Source organism: Leucopleurus acutus (assembly GCF_964270905.1).
Source record: "Leucopleurus acutus genome assembly, chromosome: 3".
NCBI classification, from domain to species: domain Eukaryota; kingdom Metazoa; phylum Chordata; class Mammalia; order Artiodactyla; family Delphinidae; genus Leucopleurus; species Leucopleurus acutus.
In genome coordinates this window covers 1,352,048-1,359,052 of record NC_139145.1, presented here as the reverse complement: position 1 = coordinate 1,359,052, position 7,005 = coordinate 1,352,048, and positions in this window count along the sequence as shown.

Sequence of the window (7,005 nt, the reverse complement as noted above, 5' to 3'; positions counted from 1 at the left end):
CCTGCCGCCGCGGCCGGAAAACCGGCGACGGCGGGCGCTGGCGTCACGGGTTTCCGCTGGGCCCCCCGCGCGGAGGCCGGGATTCCCTGGCGCAGGAACGCCTGTGACGGCGGCGCCGGCCTGAGTCGGCCGCGCGGGGAGGCTGGACCCGACTGGGATGACATCAGCCCCAGTGTTTCTGGAGCCGGCCTGGGCGGGGAGGGCCAGGGTGGGTGGGCGGGAGCGGGAAACCGGAGAAGCGAAAGTGACTCAGGCTGCCGACACGTGCGCTGCGCTTTGTACCTGCTCGGCCCTGAGCCAGGCGGTGCCAGTGTCCCCAATTTCCAGATGCGGAAACTGAGGCCCGTGGGCCCTCATCTGTGAGGCTTGCAGGCCTGGCGCATAGGCCGTTGCTCAGTCCTCATCTCGGGGTTCTCAGAGAGTCGTCACCCAGTCCCGAGTGAGGGGCCGGGGCCGGAAGCCCCCTTCGCCCAGCGCCTTCTGGGGTCCGGACCCCCCTACGTGATTGTCTCCCTCTGTCTTCCGCAGCAAGCGGGCTCAGAGAGGGCCTGGGTTGCCCTGGCGCCACCCAGCAAGTCGGGCACTCAAGCCAGATCTGTCTACCCTGTTGGTCTGTCTCCAGCCCTGGCCCCTGCGGTGGCCAGAGGCGGTGCCCGCGTCTGAGCCCGGGCTGCCCGGCGGGGTGTGCCCACCGGCTGGCTGCCTTAGTGTTGAGGCCGGGGCGAATGGCCTTTAAAAATAGCCTGGGAGGAGGCGCTATTTTTAGCCCACGTGGCTCTGGCCCTCCCAGTTCCCGGGTCAGCAGCCCTCGGGGCCAGGGCAGTGAGGAGAGGGAAGGGGCTCCACTTTCCAAGGTCCCTTCCCCCTCCTGGTCGTCCCGACCCACCTGGGTGCCCGGATCACCCCGCTGCCCTTTTGCGCACAGCCAGCCCTGGGGTGGACGGTTGGGGAGAAAGGACCTGGGGGCGGGGAGGGGAGGGGTGGCCCGAGGCCACCTTTCCTGAAACCCCACCCCCTTCTCGAGCTGCCCGGGCCTTTTGTCGGGCGGGGAGGCTGGTTTCTATTTTGGGAAGGTGTTGGAATAAATTCCACCGCTATTTTTAGCCGGTTTGGGGATTCCTCCACCCAGGCTGGCCGTCCGCCTCTCCTCCTGGCTGACCCAAGGCTTGCCTGGATCAAAAAGGGTAGACAAGGACACACAGCCCGCAGGAGTGGGGGGTTTCCCTTGGGGCAGACCTGGAGGGGGGAGACCCCCATGTTTCCTGGTTGCGGGGGGAGGGGCCTCTCAAGGGCGTTCCCACGTCCCAGGTGAGCCAGACCTTCTGGCCTCTCGGAATCCTTGACCTACTACATCTGCATTCCACCTCCAGGACAGGGTGGGGCTCCCCAGACTCACCTTTCACCTCCTTTCAGGGTTGTGACACGTCTGCTCTGCGGAGAATGGATCTTGAGTTCCACACTCTTTGGCTGGGGCTCTCATGTCCCCAAGAGGAACATCTGCTTGGTGAGGGGAAACCGAGGCACACAGAACCCAGGGCAGGAGTGGGACCCATCTGAGGCTCATTCCCTGATGGTTTCATCTCCATCCACACGTTACAGCTTAACAGCTGGGCTTAACCTTGGGGTAGTGACTCCACCTCTCTGTGCCTCAGCCACCTCCTTCAGGAAAATGGGGTAATAACCACAATAGAGTTACTGTAAAAATGTGAGTGAGGGGCTTCCCTGGTGGCGCAGTGGTTGAGAGTCCGCCTGCCGATGCAGGGGACGCGGGTTCGTGCCCCGGTCCGGGAAGATCCCACATGCCGCGGAGCGGCTGGGCCCGTGAGCCATGGCCGCCGAGCCCGCGCGTCCGGGGCCTGTGCTCCGCAACGGGAGAGGCCACAACAGTGAGAGGCCGGCGTACCGGAAAAAAAAAAAAAAAAAAAGTGAGTGAAAGGATTAGAGATCTTAGAACAGGGTCCTGGCAGGTGATGGAGCAGGTGGCCCCAGAAAGGATGCTGCGATGGTTGCCTGGAGCCGAGGGGAACATTTTGGGTTCCCGCTCCACACTTCGCGACGATGCTCCAGCCACCTCCGTACTCCTTACAGTCCTTGGGGCTCACAGGAGTGACCCCGTGCTATAGATCAGGCCACCGAGGCCCTGGGATAACTTCACGGACCAAGGGTCTCATGACTGGTGACACACGGGAGGCCAGATGATTCCTCACGCTGCTGGCTCTGACCCGTGCCGTGTTCCAAAGCTGCCTTTTGCATTCTTTCCATCTGTTCCTTCACTCACTCAGCAAATATTTGTGGGGCATTGTATGAGTTTCCTACTGCTGCTGTAATAAGTCACCACAAAGAACACAGGTTTATTATCTTACGGTTCTGGAGGTCAGGAGTTGGAAGTCCGTATTACTGGGTTAAAATCAAGGTTTCCGCAAGGCCATCCAAGCTCCTTCTGGAGGCTCTGAGGAAGAATCCGTTTCCTTGCCTTTTCCAGTTTCTCGAGGCGCCCGCAGCCCTTGGTTCACGGCCCCACATCACGTGGCCTTTTCTATTGCTTTGGGCATCATATCATCTTCTCTTTCTGATGAGTCTCCAGTCTCTGTCTCTCTGTCTCTGTCTCTCTCTCAAGGACCTTGTGACGAATTGGGTTTGCCAGGGGGAATCCAGGATCATCCTCATCTCAAGGTCTTTACTTTAGTCCCATCAGCAAAGTCTGGAAAATATTCACAGGTTCCAGGCATTAGGACGGACATCTTGGCGGGGCGGGGCGGGGCGGGGCTTATTCAGCCTACCACAGGCACCTTCTCTGGCCAGACCCTGCTGAGCGCCCGACAAATGAGGCACAGAAGCTGACAGGTGCTTGCCCTCGTGGAGCACAGGGGTCCGTGGCCACGTCCACCAGGTGGTCACAATGATGAACACATGATTATAAATAAGGTTGCTAGATAAAATTCAAGACACCTGGTGAAATTTTTGAAAAACAACAAATACTTTTTTTAGTAGAATACTATTATATTTAATACGATACTTGGGACATATTTACAGTTAAAAAAGAATTTTTAAAAATATTTTTTATTCACTTATTTATTTTATTGGCTGTGTTGGGTCTTCATTGCTGCGCCTGGGCTTTCTCTAGTTGCGGGGAGTGGGGGTTACTCTTGGTTGCAGTGCGCGGGCTTCTCATTGCAGTGGCTTCTCTTGTTGCAGAGCACGGGCTCCAGGCGCACGGGATTCAGTAGTTATGGCATGTGGAATCAGTAGTGTGGCACATGGGCTTAGTTGCTCCGTGGCATGTGGGATCCTCCAGGACCAGGGCTCGAACCCGTGTCCCGTGCATTGGCAGGCAGATTCTTAACCATTGCGCCACCAGGGAAGTCCCTAAAAAATCAGTTTTTTAAAAAGTATATAGGTATATAATATTTGAGTCATACACTAAAAAAAAGGAATAGATGTATAGTACTCCCATGCGTGACTAGACCACAAGTTATAACTTACCAGGGAAAGGTTTTTTTTTTTTAAACATCTTTATTGGAACAGGGAAGGGTTTTACTCAGAGGCAACAAATAAGCCAATACGTGTGTTAGGATGACACTGGCCTTGGTGTGGAGAACGGGCTCACGTACAAAGGCACGTTTTGCGCCTAGGAGCCCACTTAGCGCTTTTCCAGAGGCTTCTCACGCTGTTTTACGCCTCGGAGTGGGCGGGCCCTGTGCTGAAGGCTCCGCCTCTCGTGCCTGCACAGGCGCATCCCTCCTTGGCTCGCTGAGACGGTCGACCAATCAGACGCCGAGCCTTAGGGTCAGGGTCTGAGGATGCGCGTTCCCCCACTCTGGTGCCTTCTGCGCAGCCTCGAGGAGGCGGAGCCTGGTGGTGGGCGGGGCCTCGCGCTGGCTTCCCGGCACGAAGGGGAAGGGCAAAGGCAGGGGCGGGGGCGGCGCAGAAGCGCTGGGGGCGGCGCAGGTGCTGCACGAGCTTGGGGTGCAGCTTGTGGTAGCCCGCAGCGGCCCCTCTCAGGACTCGGGCCGGAGGCTTCGGCCCCGCAGGCCAGTCCCCGGTCCCCCAGGCCAGCCCAGGAAGCAGGGCGAAGGCGGGGCGCCCCTTCCGAGAAGCGGGCCGGCTCCTCCTCCGGGGCCTCCCATCTTCGGAGAAATGGGCAGGAAACGGAGAGGAAATGGCGGCCGGCCAAGGGGGAAGTCAGCCCGGCTGGCAGACCTCAGTGCCGGGATGGAAGGAGGAGCCGCCTAGGCTCGCCCTTCTGAGCATTGCCCTGGGTCACAGCAGCCATGACAGCGGGCGATGTCCTCTCTAAGTTTATTTTTTACCTTTCCCGTAGTGCGGGGTGATGTCTTGCAGGCGTCTTGAGTCTGTCCAAGAGAGGGCAGTTTGGCAGGGGAGATAAGGCCCAGGAACAGAGAGTAAACTCGGGCTCAACGTTTGGGTGGAAGTGCCCCGAGGGGAGTGGAAAGAGACAGTTGTCACTTATTTGTGATCCCGACCTGGGATTCATTGATCAATAGAAATTGATAAGAGGCCAGAGGAGGCAAGGCTTTACTGGTACTTGTGCTGCAGCCTGAGGGAGGGAAAACAAGTAACAGCTTCCATTGCTGGATCCCCGAAGAGGGGTGAGCTGGTCCCTTAAGTGGGGTGAGGATAGCGGTGGATACAGGGGTCAGGCCAGACCCTTGGTGGTGCTGTGTGCGGGGGTCATGCACAGGACCCTGCCTTTACTCCGGCGCCTCAGAAGTGGCAGTTGGGTTTTGCCCTTTTTGTATCTTACTGTTCCTAATTTGTCCCAACTGCGCATGCGTGCACTTATTTTTAGTCCCTTATAGTTTCTTCCTATTCTGTTGCTTGAGGAGATGTTTGTCCAGGTGCAAGCACTGCAGCAAAGCGTCCCAGGTCCCAGCCTGTCTGCTTTGTCCCTTAGGCCAGGGGAATGTCAAGGGCATTACAGCATCTTAAACCCTCAGCCAGTTTTACGTGTTGGATACTTCTTATGTACCTTACGCCTATTAAATATCTTCACAACAGCCTTGGTGCTACTAGTGAAACGAGGAAACTGGGACGCAGAGAGTTGAGTTGCTGAAGTCCCCCAGCTGAGTTGGTGGCGGAACCTGCCCTGCTTGTTCTTTTTTCATCTCACAGCGCTGCTTCTTGTTGGACTGCTCTCAGAGGCCGTGCAGACCCACTGTCCAGCCGTCCCCCTGTTCCCACCCTCCCGGACAGTCACAGGAAGACAGTGGGTTCCAGGATCCGGGGCCCTCCGGATCTGAGGTGCTTTCTGAAGTCAGAGGGCCTCCAGAGGGAATGTTTCAAAGTGTGCTGGCCAGGAAGGAGACCAGACGTGAAGGGCACTTCCTCTCTGCTCCAAAGGTGGCCAGGACGAGGCTGGCAGAGAGTCAAGAGCAGCAGGAATGTCGGCAGTAGGGCAGCTTCCACTACTTCCTCCCGGTGGGGGGACATAGCTGGGAGAGCAGTTCCACGACCCAAGGGAACTGCTTTCTTTTACCCCTAAGCCTTTCACACGTGGGGGACCGTAGCTCTGATCCCATAGGTGTGCCCAGATTGTCCCATGAAACTTTGAGACCCTGGTCTGGAAATTCCTCCTCTCCACCTGGACAGCTCCACGTGGCTGTGAGGATGGGGACGTGAGTGTTTGCCAAACCCCAAATCATCTAGATTCTCCTGACACGTGGGGAGTGGGTTGGGGGCGATGCAAGCAGAGCTTTTCCTGAATGTTCTGTAGAGTAGAAACTCGCCTTTCTCCTGCTTAAAGCCGACCTCCTACCTAGAACTTGAGACTCTAGAAGGGGGTGTGTCACAAGTACTTGTTCCAGAATCCTAATGCTGTCCTATCTGATTATTCATTTTCTCACTGATAGGAGGGGAGTTTGCAGACGTTGCTGAGATTGGCTGTGGAAACGGAAGGTATGAGAAGGATGTGACCCTGGCCACCTGCTGGCTGGTCCAGCCTCCAGCCCACCACTCTGCTTCGGGGCAGGACGCAGACTGGGCTCTGACTAGAGGGAAAATGCCTTTCTCAAGCTTGGGCTTGGAGTTCTTCCCAGAGTGATAAATTCTGGTGAGAAAGAGCCCCGCGTTTTTAGCGCCGGCTCTCCAGTGAGGCCTTGCATCCCTCTTGCCACTGTAAACTCTGCGCTGGCTTCTCCAGGTCAGCCACACGTGGCCCGCAGAAAGGGCTGAGCCTCGTGTGGCCACCCAGGGGGAGCCCCCTCATCCAGGAGGCTTTGCCGCTGCCGCCAAAGCCCTCTCGTGTGGGATTCTTGTCCCTCATCTCTCTGGATCTCTGGGGGAGACTGAATCCTGAGCCCGCCTCATTGGCTGCCCGGGCTCCACAGCCCAGCCGCTGCTTGCGAAGGAATCTCACAGACCACTCGGCAGGGGTGGGAACCAGTGAGTGGGCGGGCTTCGGAGGAGGGACCATCCCAGGGGGCAGGGTTTGAGGCTGGCTGCGGGTCAAAGGCAGAGGTGCTGATAAACAGGATTCAAGTCGTCGCTTAGATAAGCACTTTTGCTTCTGCACCACAGCCTCTTAAAAGTCTTGCTTACCCTTTCCTGAGTACAAAAACAAACTTTCTAATCGTAAATAAAATGTGTGCGACGTGAAGTTTGGCTGGTGGGACGCGTTATCCTTCTCTTGTTGATGTCAGCCAATTTCCAAAGGTTTCTCTTCATTAGCGTCTGTTGGTGCCAGACGTTTATGCATAGAAGGATGTTGGATATGAAAGCTCAGGATGGCTGGGGCTGGTGGGCGTGGAGATACACCTGCCACGTCCCTTCACGGAGGGAGGGACGAGTTGCTCCAGCTTCTGGGGGTGTTGTCAGTGGACACCCTTCAGCTGTCAGCCCCTTCAGGAAATGCTTCGGCTGCAGACAGCTGCCCAGCCCCGGGTCCCAGCGTCCTGGAGGCAGCCCACCCAATGGCTGATCAACATGGAAGTAGAGAGTCCTGTCTTTGGGCCCAACAGGGGACAATTCTGCAAGGCTGGTCCAGCT